Consider the following 14,127-nt stretch of genomic DNA (forward strand, 5'->3'; position numbering starts at 1 on the left):
TGACAAACAGTATGTGACAGGCAGGTGGAAAACTTTTCTCGCAATTGACTAAGCGACGTCTTGCGAGCCAGACTTGAGACGGAAACCCTCGTCAGAAGTATATCCTTGGCTCTTTTCCAAACAAATGAAGAGTCAATGAGGTTTTGTGTAATCACTTCTGGTATCGTATTGGGTTATTGTTAGAAGCGATAATTGGATTCGGATTCTCATCGAGTGAGTTGTTCTGCTTTCTCAATTTGAGAGGGTTTGTTTGGAGGGAAAAACGAAAGAGGACATACAAGAATAGTGAGGGGAAAGATGCAGAGGAAGAGGATTGAGAACATCGCCAGCAGGCAGGCTACATTTTCCAAATGTAGGTGGATTGCTGAAGAAAGCTTACGAGCTCTCGGTGCTCTGCACTGCAAAAGTTGAACTTGTGATTTTCTCCCCAGCAGGAAAGCTCTATGAACTTTTTTTTAGTGCAAATCCTACTATTTTGATTCTAATAATCATGGTTATGCAAACCTCATGAGATTCTTACTAATAACCCTGGTGGTGCAAGCCCTAGTAAGCTCGATGTTGAAAAACTTAGTGTAAAACCTCCAAATCGTTGGTTTTGTTGTAGTGCTTATTGGAGAGTATATAAAAAATTTCACACCTTTTTATGAGATATGGGAGGAAAACATGTTAAAGATTTTTAATAAATATAAAATTTCCAAAATGATGCTAGTTACGTGTGATTCTTTTTTCATTGTTTGTGATTATGAAAAATGAAACTCAATGTTTTTTCTTTAGTGAACACATATTTCATTATATAATTTCATATAGAAAAATCATTCCAGAGCCGATAACAATAAAAGTAAAGAATTTATGGTCCAACGTTATATTTAAGGGAGATGTTTAAGGATGACGTTTGAATTTTGTTTTTCATTTTAAGACATTTGGAGCAAATATTAGGAAGGACTTTGAGAAAGGATTGTCCTTGATTTTCGAAAATGGAGTTGTTCCTTTCCAGCCATATGCCCCAAGTGACCATCAAAGGGAGAGCTCATATGTTTTTTGGATGTTTTCTTTATAGCCATTTTTCTACGCATATCCATAGAGTCCCCATGCCATTGATGTGAATTACTTGTTCGGTTTTTTTTAACCAAAATTTTTAACCAAACAAGAAAAATTAAAAAAATGCCTCAAGATCAAAGACTGAAACAAATACCTACTGACATACCTTTTAAAGTATGGAAAGAACTTGTAAAATCATATGAGAAGTTGGATGCACAAAGAAAAGCCGGCAATGAGAGCATTCAGGTATTGAATTTTTCATTAAACATTATTTAGAATGTATTAATACTTATAAGTATCTTAGACATGTATTTGTGTGAGAATAAATTGAATTGGTTTATGTTTAAGGACAAGGCATCCAAGGCGAGGTTAACCAAGACAAAAGTCACTCATCGTAGTGGCGAGAAAGGTTTAAAAGCACTGATAACAACCTTTGTAAGTATATTAAACATGTGATATTTTTTTAATAAATTTTGTACTAGAAGAAAGTCATTGTTATCTAATTTTTCCCTATTTACTGATTGATAGGAACTAAAATATGGAAGACCTCCAAATCATTTGGAAAAGGAGGTGCTGCAGCAAAAGAGATGGGTTGAATTTGTTGTTTGGATGGACTCTATGGTATGTAATCTTAGTTGGATTTCCAATATACTTTTAAACCATATTTTCATTTTATTTTTTAGTACTATTAGATATTATATCTTACCTCATTTTATGGTTAACATTGTATAACAAAAACATGCGTTGTGTTATGTAATTAATACTAACATGTAATATTGATTTTTTTTGTCATAATGCTATAGGTAATGATTTCCAAGACGATGATCCAAATTATGTTCAACATATATCAGGAGATGATGAGGATGAGGATGAGGATGATGGTGGTGAAGGAGGAGATGATGATGATAGTTGCGGTGTTGGTGATGATGTGGATCAGAGTAATGAGGATGGTCAAGATGATTATGAGGATGATCTTGGTGGTGGTAGCTAGGCATGCACATGCATTGTTTTTTATGAAGAAATTATTGTGTAGAATGACATTGTTATGTTTAGATGGGTGTTGTGAATTTACCCTATATCAATGAGACATTTTGATTTTGTAATCATAGGATGAGTTTGATTTATGTATGTTGTTAATTTATCGTAGAATAACGATATTCATGAAATATTTTGATTTGTTAATCATATTTGAATTTTACTTGTTTTGATTAAAAATAATACTAATTTTATTAGTATTATGTTGCTATTTTATACATGTTTTGAAAATTGTTAATGACACATTGTTATTTTTTTGGATGGATGTTGTCAATTTCTCTTAAATTTCTTTACAAATGATTTTGAATTGTGATATCTGCTTTAATGATATTTAGAAACTATCATATATTTCACTATGAATCTATAAAGGGGGTCATATATGTAAAGAAAAATATACTCTATATAAGAAGTCAAATGCGGATGTAACCATGGATGCAAAATTGAAAGTAAAATTGGATGTTAAACTAGGAATTAATACAAAATGCAAACAATTGACATACAAAGAGTTTTAAATTAGAAGTGAAAAATTGTGCAATAGTTGACACAAAGAAGGGAACAAAACATGGCATACAAAAGGATATCAAATTGGGAAAAAACAAGGACACATAAATGGGCACCAAATTAGATGCAAAAAAAGACAACAACTAGATGTAAAATAAGATGCAAAGTTGAGCGTTAAAAAGAAGCAAAAAACGTTACAAATTAATATGCCAAATGATGATGCAAATAATGGTGTAAATTTGGGATGCAAACTTGGGTGCAAAAAAGGAAAAAAAAAAAGATGTAAGAAAAGACATAAAACAAGATGCAAAATGGGGCTGAAAAAAGGTGAAACCAAGGATGCCATATTGGATGTAAAAAATGATTCCTAATCACATGCAAATTTAGGCTCGAACTCAGACACAAAATTATATGCAAATGTGGACACAAAATGAGGCAAAAAAAGATGCAAATTTGGATGGTGAAAACGATGTAAAATTAGACACCAAAAAAATGCAAAATTGGATGAAAAAGTCGGTGTAAATAATGATGCAACATTGGACACAAGTAGACACAAAAAAATGGTGCAAAAAGGGGCATAAAATAGCTTAAAATTGGATGCAAAACTTGGTGCAAAAACAAATACAAAAGTAGACGTAAAAAATGGCTCTAAATTGAATGTACCATTAGACACAAAATAAGATGCGAAGGTGGACACAACACATGACTCAACATAAGATGCAAATATAAATGCAAATTTGGATGCTCAAAATGATGTAACATTAGATGCAAGAGATGGTGTTAAAAATGATGCAAAATTGGATGAAACAAATGACGCAAAATATGGTGCAAAATGAGATGGGAAAAATGGAGACAAATCAAACGTAAATGTGGATGTAAAAAATGGTCCAAAAAAAGATGAAAAAATGGGCACAAAAATGGATGCAAAATTTGGTGCTAAATCAAATTCAACACATGGTGCAAAGATAGGCACCAAAGCTGGTGCAAAAATAGAAGCAAAAACTAGTGTAAGACTAGATACAAAACCTGGCGTAAGACTAGATGCAAAAACTGACACAAAATGGATGCATAAAAAGACGTTAAATTGGATTCAAAATACAGTGTAAACTTGATACAAATGATGGTGCAAAAATGGAAGCAAAGAATGACACAAAATAGGAAGCAAAAGAGAATGAAAAATAGATGCAAAAAATGACACAAAACTAGAAGCAAAACCTGTCATAAAATAAGATGCAAATCTTGGTTCAAAATTTACGCAGAAAATGATGAATAGTTTGGTGTAAAAAATGATGCAAAATCTAGCGTGAAAAAGGATGCAAAATCAGGTGCAAAAAAGGACGCTTTAAAAATTGTACAATAGAGCCAGATTTAGCGCCAGTTTTCTCATCACAATTACAAAAAAAATGCACTAAAATCTGGCGCTAAATCTAGCGCAAATCGCTGGTTTTGTTGTAGTTTCATTTGACCTCGTTGTGGAATGGATAGTGAGGCAGCATCTCAGAGAGCACCAAAAGTAGCAATAGCACCAGATGTGAACATATCAATGCGTAACAAGGGCAAGAGGAAGATTTTTGAACGCATGGAGGAAGAGAAAAGATGAAAGTTATGAGAAGACCCACTTGTGCAGAAAGAAGCTTTGGCCATAGAGGTGAAGAGGCAACAGTGCGACAAGAGAAACATGTAAAGGTAGATAGAGAAACAGAGAACAGAGGAAACATAGGAGTTGCATGAGTTGAAGGAGAAAATCCAGAAGGAACAAAAGTTGCACAGACAAGAGAAGGAAGCACAATAGGAATAGGTATAGCACGGGGTGAAACTTATACAAACAGATGAAATTGTGCTTGTACAGGTAGTAGACTCATCCAAACAGCTGGCATAAAGCAGATAGTGTGAACGATCGTAGGAGTAGGACTTTGCTCAAGAGATAGAACAAGCACTTGAACAGATGGATAAAGATATGGATTAGTAGGAGTTAGAGCAAGATATCAACCTCATGCCTCACCACCAAGAGTTCGACCCACCAGCTTCATGTTATGAAACCAACTCATAAAAATATAGAAAAGAAACATCAACACCTTAGAAGTCATCCTCTTTGAGGGGGAAACCTCCTTTACATTACACAAATGAAAAATTCTTGAATGATACAAATGAAAAAACCTCCTTTCTATATATAGGAGTCTAAGGGGTCACAATATAATCAAATTTGGCATAACAATAATAATATAAGGGCACAACAATAACAATACTGGGCTTCTATGGGGCACAATAATAACAATATGGGGACAATATGGGCACGACAATAATAATAAGGGCTACAATGACAATAGTAATGGTGGAATCAATAGTATTATAGGGACCTAACATGCCCCTGTCCTTCAAAAAATTGTTGTCCTCAACGCTTGATTAGTTCAAGATATTTCTGTATAAAATTCTCATCCTCCCATGTGGAATCTTACTTGGGTAAGTTCTTCCACTTGACAAGATACTTCGAAATTGGTAAATTTTGTAGATGTCAAGTTCTTATTTGTGTGACTACTTCAGGTTCCAATATTCTTTTTCCTTCCTACTCAAGTTATGGAAATATTTTTTGAACTAGGAGCTTGTCACCAATAACCTTCTTTAAGCATGACACATAAAAAACTGGGTGCACTCAGGAAGCTGCAAGAAGCTCCAATTTTTACGCCATAGTACCAATCTTTTGCAACACCTTGTATGGACCATAATACTTTGGTGATAATTTATTATCATTCTTAGCTTACTAAGGAACATTTGTTTATATGGTTGTAGCCATAGAAATACCCAATCACCTATATCAAAACTTCTTTCGTTGTGATGTTGATCTTCCTGTTGTTTCATTCCATTTTGTGCCAAAGTTAGGTTATCTTTTAAGAGTTGGAGAACTTGTTGTTGATGATTGATGTGATCTTCCATTGCTTGAACCTTATAATTTTCTCTTAAATAATATGTGATGGACAATGGGTGATATCGATAAAGTTCCATAAATGGGGTCATTTTTGCTGCAGTATGGAAGGAAGTGTTATACCACCATTCAGCCAAAGGCAACCATTTGACCCATTATGTCTATTTATCATATACAAAGCAGTGAAGATATCCTTGCAAAAATTTGTTTACTATCTCAGTTTTCCCATAAGATTGAGGATGATAAGATGAGCTATGAGCTAACTGAGTACCAAGACAAGAAAATAATTATGTCCAAAAATTTCCAGTGAAAATGGTATCTTTGTTGCTTACAATAATCGTTGGGTTTCCATGTAGCTTTGAATTGTTTCCATAAATGCAGTAGAACTAGCTATAAATGGATGAGATAATGCACAAAAGTGTGAATACTTGGTAAGTATGTCAACTACCATGATGATGACACTCTTTCCTTCACACTTGGGTAAACCTGTGATGAAATCCATTGAAACTTCCTCCCAATTTTGACATGGAATGGATAAAGATTGTAATAGACCCGAGGTCTTAATTGCTTCAACTTTATTTTGTTGGGAAACCAAACATTTTGCCACAAACTTTTGAATATCATATTTAAGGCCATCCCAAAAGAACTCCTTCTTAACTCTGTGGTAATTTTTTAAAAATCTGGAGTGCCCTCCTAAGGGAGAGGCATGCAATTTGATAAGAATGTTTTGTTTGAGTTGGGAATTCTGACATAGGTATATGCAATCTTTGTACCATAACGAATCATTTTTCTAGCTAAATGTATCAAATGTATTGGGATCTTGTTGTATCTTTTGAATGGGTTCCTACACTTCTTCATCATTCTTCCATTCATTCGTTTCTTTGTTTATCCAATCTGGTTGGATAATAGAAATGGCACAAAGAAATGCTTCCACATCCTCATCCTTTCTTGAGAGTGCATCTGCCACAACATTTTTCTTCCATTTTTTGTAGATGATTTCAAAGTCATAACCCAACATCTTTGTGACCCATTTTTTCTTCTCTTCTAAAGATAATCTTGGTTCTAAAAATAATTTCGAACTATCATGATCCTTTTTTACCTTGAAGTGTCTTCCCATTAGGTAGGGTTGCCATTTCTTAAGTGCATGTAGTATTGCCAACATTTCCTTATAATAAATAGCTTTGCATAAATACTTTCCTTTGATTGGACGACTTTCAAAAGTAATGGTTCTTTCTTCTTGCCTTTAAACAACACTATTTCCATTTCCTGAGGCATCGCATTCCAGAATAAAGGTTTTTGTGAAGTTTGGGTAGCTAAGACCGGTGCTTGGCACATTGTCTCTTTAAGATGTTCAAAGGCCTTCGCTTCTTCTGGAGTCCATAAAAATGAATCTTTCTTCAATAATGTTGTTATAGGTGGTGCTATTCTCCCATAATTCTTAATAAACTTGTGATAATACCCTGTCAACCCGAGAAATCCTCAGAGATGCCTTATGGATGCTGGGATTTTCCATTCATTAATGGCATTAATTTTGCTAGGGTCTACCTTAACACCTTCATGAGATACAATATGACCCATATATTCCACCTCTTGTACTCCAAAGAAACATTTGGAGCTTTTTGCATATAATTGTTTCTCCTCCAATAGTTTGAGCACCCTTTCAACATGTAGAACATGATCCTCCCAAGGCTTGCTATAGATTAGTATATCATCAAAAAATACTAACACAAATTTTCTAAGGAAGGGTTTGAAAATGAAATTCATCAAGCCTTGAAATGTAGAAGGTGCATGGGTAAGGCCAAAAGGCATGACGAAAAATTCATAATGACCTTCATCAGTTCTAAATGTTGTTTTCGGAATGTCTTGAGTCTTCATTCTAATTTGATGATATCCTGAATGAAGATCCAACTTGGTGAAGTAAATTGATCCACAAAATTCATCCAATAGTTCATCAATGATAGGAATGAGAAATTTATCTTTAATAGTGAGCTTGTTGAGCTCCCTATAATTTGGACACATGTGCCATGATCCATCCTTCTTATGCACCAATACTACAGGAGTAGAGAAGGAACTTTGACTAGGTTGAATTATACCCACCTCTAGAATTTCTACAACCATACATTCAATTTCACTCATTTGGGCATAGGGATATCTGTAAGGCCTGATGTTTGGAGGAACACTTCCTGGAATCAAATGAATAACGTGATCATGATCACGAATAGGTGGGAGACCTTTAAGAGTCTCAAATACTTGGAATGATTGTCCAAGAATTTTTGGAGATCTAGAGAAATAGATGATTTTGATGTGGGAACCTATAGCGAGCGTAATTGTGCAATTACACCTCGTTGTTTTTTCTTTAGAAGCTTTGTAGTTCCATTAGAGATGATTATCTTTCCTGTTTTCCCTACGATACCTCTTAATTCTACTTCCTTTCCTTTCGAAGAAAATTTCATGAAAAGTTCTTGAAAATTAAAGGCTATTGTACCTAAGAATTGTAGCCATTGGACTCCTAGTACAACATCGACACCACCCATTGGAATGGAAAGAATTGGGTTATTCAATACATATCCTCCCATGGATAGCTTGATACTATGGCACTTTCCAAAGAAATTTATGGTTCCTCCAATTGCACCATCACTTGACACTCTAGTTTTGGATATAGGAAGAAATTCAATTCCTTGGCTATCTTAGAATGAATAAAATTATGGGTACTACCTGAATCAATCAACATTATTACCTTTTTCTTCTTGAGTCCTTCTATCTTGATAGTTTGAGGAGTGGTAATTCTGGCCACTGCATTACAAGATATGGTCGGATCCATTTCTTCTTTCTCTATGGTTTTTTCCTGGTGTATATCCTCTTCTTTTGACATTTCTTGTTCCTTTTCTTCCTCCTCTTCACAATCTATGTAAAATATTTTCTTCTCAGCACAATTATGACCTTTAGTGCAATTTCTACCACAACTATAAGAAATCCCTTTTACTCTTTTTTCTTCAAATTTTTGGGGTGTCAACCTTGTAGGTTGTGGAAGGCTAGGGAAACAACAATTCCATCCTTATAGCTATGAGTGGTAGGCTTCCTCGTTGCAATAATTTTTCTTTCCATTTTTCTTGCCAACCTGAATGCCTTCTCCAATGGGTCAAGTTCCCAAAGGTGAACGTCATGTTGGATGTTATCCTTTAAAGTCCCTATGAACACATAAATCCTATTCTCCTATGGACTATCTTTTACCCTTATATTCTATTTTTGGAGGTCTTCAATGTGCTCCATCATTGAATCCTTTTGTTTGAAGTTTATCGATTGGCTAAAAAAGGTGTTTTTATTTGTATCCTCATAATGTGCTACCATTTCTTCTATAAAAAATTCCCGAGTGACAATTTGTTTATGAGACCAAAGCCATCGATAACATACAAACCGATTTGGTTCCAAATATAAAGTTGCAATGCATACCTTTTGTGTGTTTTGCACATTATGGAGGTCAAAATATTTCTCCATCTATAGTATCCATGTTACAGGATCCTTGCCATCAAACTTCCTCATATCGATATTTGGAACATGGTGGGTCTTCAATCCAACATTAAAGTCTATGAAATCATGATTAACATTTCTTTTGTTCTCATCATGAGTTTCCTTTACTACCATTTCACCATTAGTAAGTGTTTCTTGTAGAAACTTAGTCAAATCTATATTCAAATCTTCCATCTTATCATCCATGCCATTCATCTTAGTTTCCATGGAATCCATCTTAACTTGAACGCCATTCATATTAGCTTCCACGTCTTGCTTTAAACCATCAATCTTAGATTATGTTACATTTTGTGAGAGTGAAATTTGTTGCACTTACTCTTGTAATTTTGATATATCATGTTGCATTTGTTCCTCTTCTTCATGAGTCATGCTAGAGATTTCAGGTTGCTTGCTAGATGTTTCCATTTTCTTTCTTCGGGGCATCAATTAATTATAATTATGCTTCACTATGCCCTTTGAGCTTCAACCTAATTTTTCAACCCAATATTATGAAAATTTTTAAAAAGACCACACCTTTTTTCACTTTGTAGAAGCTTGATATTGAATCTGTTGTATCTCTATAGTTGCATATCTCAAGTCTGATCAAAATTGGATTCTCCAAGAAAGAGCTATACCTAATATCCCAAGATGACCTGATTATATAATTTTTCATTAGAGCAAATTGTATGATGTGCCATGTGTCACTTTTTTGACCTTCGCATCTGAAAAAAATACACAAAAAACTATAGTCTGTCCTCTTTCTGTAACTTCTTACGAAATTTTGATCTGATACTCAGAGATAAATTTATGATGATTTTCCCAAGGTCACCTGTTTGGAATGTAATTCGAGAGTATGCAAAATCCCTAACTTCCTCTGATAATATCTCCCAAAATATAGAGAGACAAGATCTGAAATTCAGACCCAAGGTTCAAAATGATTTTGGCTCAAATGCATTTTTGTTTTAGTTTCTGAAATTTCATAGAAAAAAGTTATAGCGAGACTTCCACGATGACCTGTTTGGAGCAGTGAAACCCTAGAATCCAAATCTATGATACCAAATGTTATGAAACCAGCTCACAAAAAGATAGAAAAGAAAGATCAATGCCTTAGCAATCAACCTCTTCGAGGGGGCAACCTCCTTTATTACACAAATGAACAATTCTTGGATGATACAAATGACAAAAACTCCTTTCTATATAGGAGTCTAAGGGGTCACAATATAATCAAAGCTGACATAACAATAATAATATAAAGGCACAATAATAACAATACTAGGCTTCTGTGGGGAACAATAATAATAGTATGGGGATAATATGGGCACAACAATAATAATAAGTGATACAATGACAATAGTAATGGGGGAATCACTATAGTATTATAGGGACCTCACACTTCACCCTATCCAAATGACGAGTATGTTCCAAGTGACCAAGGAGACACTGAGATCCTTGGAGATCAGCCAGAAGGAGAGATGCACAACATCTCATTTGACGAGTCTCAACATAGAGTTGTGAAATCTCACAGAGTGTTGACTCTGAATGATCATACATCACCTGTGCAGTTTGAGGAAAGAGTGATAGTGTCTGACAGGTGCAAACATCCAACAGCATTGGTCAATGGTACCAGAGAATATGCCGAAGCCACTAGCTCAATTGTTCACTCCCTAAAAGCTGAGAATGAGCGAATGGATAAGGAGCTTTAGATGGCTAAGCAAGGAGGAGAATTGGTTACAACATCCACCTGAGAAGAATTGAAGAAGGAAACATTGGATGAAGTATTGTCCCTTGGCACAGTCATGCAGGCGTTGTATTCCAAGTTTGGTACTATGCATAAGGAAGTCATCCATCTCAACGAATGGCAGCAGCGATGTGCTAGAAGAGCATGTATCTTATTGAACGTGCATGCTGCTATTGACTACATGTAAACATGGACAATGAGATCCAGGGGAGCCCCACTTCACTTGCTTTAGATGATGAAGCCCAGAGCAGTCGAGCTAAAGGCAGGCATCCTAAGTCAGATCTAGAACTATGAAGAGCTCCCACAGCTCATCAATAGTCTACAGGCTTCCCATACACATCTATTGAAGAGTATGGATGTTTTTGTGCATGCACATGCGATCCCATCTATTGGGACTCTCACCCAGGTGAAGACAAAGGCGTAGGTTTGACTAGAGCTTGACTCATATTTTGACGAGTTGATGCACATAGCCACCATCCTAGACTTGTCCATCAGTGTAGATACCATGCACAAGAATGTTGCTAGTCTGGCCACACTGAAGATAAAGATGTGCATGCTATCATACAGGTTGGATAGAGGAGCCCGAGAAGTGTACCTGAATTCTATGGAGACAAGAGTGAGGTTCAAGAAAGATGTCACCTTGGAGTACATGGACAACATCTCGGACTACCGGGCTTGGCATTGGTTCACTACTGTCAATCACCATGAGGATGTTGAAGAGCTGGTCTTCCAATAGTTTTCTAAGTCATAGTGATGTCTTGCATGGCTTGCTCAAGCCATTTTGTCTGACATGGGTACATGTGCATTGTAATGTAATGTCTTGTTAAGTGTAAGTTCAAGTGTCGATAGTTGGATGTAATAGTCATAGAGTAGATGAAGAGTCATGTGGGTAGATGAACTGTCACAAACGGGAATGTCAAGGGTCACCCCACCATTTTCTATAAATAGTCCCTCATAGTTCATTGTGTGGGCTTTTGGTCAGCCAAGCTTCTGATAAGACTATCTTAAAGAGATCTTGGATACTATTGTAACACACCTTGGCTTCTCCACTGCGGAAGAGCTAATATATCTCTTTGGAGGAGTAGGTGGTTGTGGTTGTAACATTCCGCTATCGGAACTAGTGGTTGGACATAGATGTATTGTATGACTGGAACTTACACTTCTTAATATAACAGAGCCAACATGTTTCATGCATATGTCATATTGTATTCCAGCTATATTATTTATTTTGAATGGTATATGTACCTGTTTTCTTACGCATGCATGTATGGACTATTCTGTATAAGTATGTATGAATCTTACTAAAATGTGTTGATTGGTTTAACCATGACATTGGATTGTTCGCTAACTTTCTTTCCATTTTGTGAAGCATTTTCACTCGTGTGTTCCCTTCTAAGGCATGTGCTATCATAGGTTTCTCACGGGTGCACTCACCCCACTCTCCGCGTGTTAGAACCATTCATGCACCTTATCTCACCGTAGTTGTCATACCCTTTCTACCAACAAGGACATCTTACTTGCCTCTATGTGAAATCACGTTCAAGGCATTACCATACGACCCACTGCTAGGACTCCTACACCGAACAGTCTAAGGTCTAATTGAGACTTCTTACCGGGGAGATCCCCTGACATGTTGGCAGGTCCAGCATCGTCAACATGCTCCAAGTGGTTACAAGGGAGCGTGGGACTATAAAATACACTACCTAATTTGGAGGACAACACAACGAGAAGGCTACGTGGAAAGTGACAAAGTTTCAACCTATGAAGCTACATGTAGGAAGCTACGCCATGGAGGGAAGTGCCATGTAGCACAATAGAAAAGTGACCGTTGGAGTCCCTATTCATGACTTGATAGCTAGAAGACAGTTAAGGGGAGTAGGATGGTGGAATTTAAGGAAAAAATATGTGAAGATCTACCACCAAAACAACATTAATTGTCAACAATTGGGGAGAATAGTTGGATTTAAATTCAAATACCCCTATAAATTACGCTTGTCAGTGCAACAAAGAACACTTTGTGCTCTTAGAATTGCTAGTGATATTTTTTGTATGTCGCCTAGGCCGAAGCCTACACCTACTAGAGAAACCCAAACAACCAAATAAAAAATGGACAAGGAGAAGAATTTGGTGCTAGTTTGTGCTTTCCCAAGAAAACATTATGAAACAAAGAAGCCAAAGAAAGATAAGTAGAAGGTAGTGGACCCAAAGGTAGAATAAGGCTAGGGAACAAAAGACATTGATGCTGAAGGAGTAGAACCCATGACCAGGCTACCCGAGTATATCCCTCTGCGGAAGGGAAAGGCGAAGGTCTCGAAGGACCCAAATTCTGAGAAGTTCATTGTTTTCATGCCCTTGATACCTGAGTAGGTCCCTTTTGAAGGGTCGTGGCTCGCGTGGATCCCACTATTGAAAATTGAGTATTGGTACCTCACAGATCATGTTAGGTTTCCACACTTAGCGAAATATAAGTACATGAGGTGTGTCTACTACATGGAATCAGGTGTTACTACATTGGAAAGGGAGGAATGGGTTTGTAGTGTCAAGAACTCAGGGTTACTCAATCTGCTGTGGGTGCCCCATTATCACCACACACCAATCAACATAATTTATGTGCGCCATCTTCTCACATTTGTGCACAATGGGTGTTTATGGCTATGAGGGCCTATCCCATTATGTACATTCTTATCCACAGAATCACACACCCGTCGTATGAAGGCCTGAACCCGACCAAGGATTTTGGCGCAAAGATAAGGGAAAAGGACCTCACATAAAGAATGAATAGAGATTATAGCCTCTTGAAGAAGCTGCGAGGGTATTCAATCATCTCTATCAGAGATATGGCAGTTCAATTGGCCACCTAGATATTAGTAGGGAAGGTGATGAGGAAATATTGCGCGGATGAAGTTTTGATGCCTGTAGCTTCCCTGGCTTCCAAGTCTATGAAGGGCATAGAATTCAATTGGTCCAAATACCTCTGTCAGGAGTTCCTCGTGAACTACCGAGAGGCCCAGGATAAAACAAAGTCATTTCACTATGCTTGCTTATTGCTGTCAATTATGCTTGTCATGTGGGAATTGCCAGAGGACAGCCAGTTTCCTCCGCTTGAGGAAGGATTGTCGGAGGCAGAAATTCACCTCCTTATGGGCTACAAAGGACCCTATGTGAATTACAAAGATGAAAATATTTTGGGTCCTTATGGAAATGAATCTCCGTATGGCCATTAACTAGCATCTGAGGTTGTTCCCAACCTTGTAAGTGCAGTTGTCACCCTATGCGACATTCAAGGCCAATTTCCAGAGAGTGTATATGCAAGCGGGGAAGGATTCAAAATAGAAATGGCATGAATCTCCATATTTGGTGACAAGAATAGATGTGTAGGAGGTGGTAG

General features: G+C 36.6%; 1 long non-coding RNA gene across 1 annotated transcript; it reads left to right on the top strand.

The window, feature by feature from the left end:
• Nucleotides 1-1,345: 1,345 nt before the first annotated feature.
• On the top strand, nt 1,346-2,073 carry LOC149202329 (uncharacterized). Its single transcript, XR_016253512.1, has 3 exons — nt 1,346-1,473; nt 1,567-1,659; nt 1,842-2,073. It is a non-coding gene; the product is annotated as an uncharacterized LOC149202329 (long non-coding RNA).
• The last annotated feature ends 12,054 nt before the right edge of the window (nt 2,074-14,127 follow it).

This window comes from Pinus tabuliformis, chromosome 2_1, assembly GCF_031772625.1.
Source record: "Pinus tabuliformis cultivar Carrire ecotype Pingquan chromosome 2_1, CPIR1, whole genome shotgun sequence".
In the NCBI taxonomy this organism is placed as follows: Eukaryota; Viridiplantae; Streptophyta; class Pinopsida; order Pinales; family Pinaceae; genus Pinus; species Pinus tabuliformis.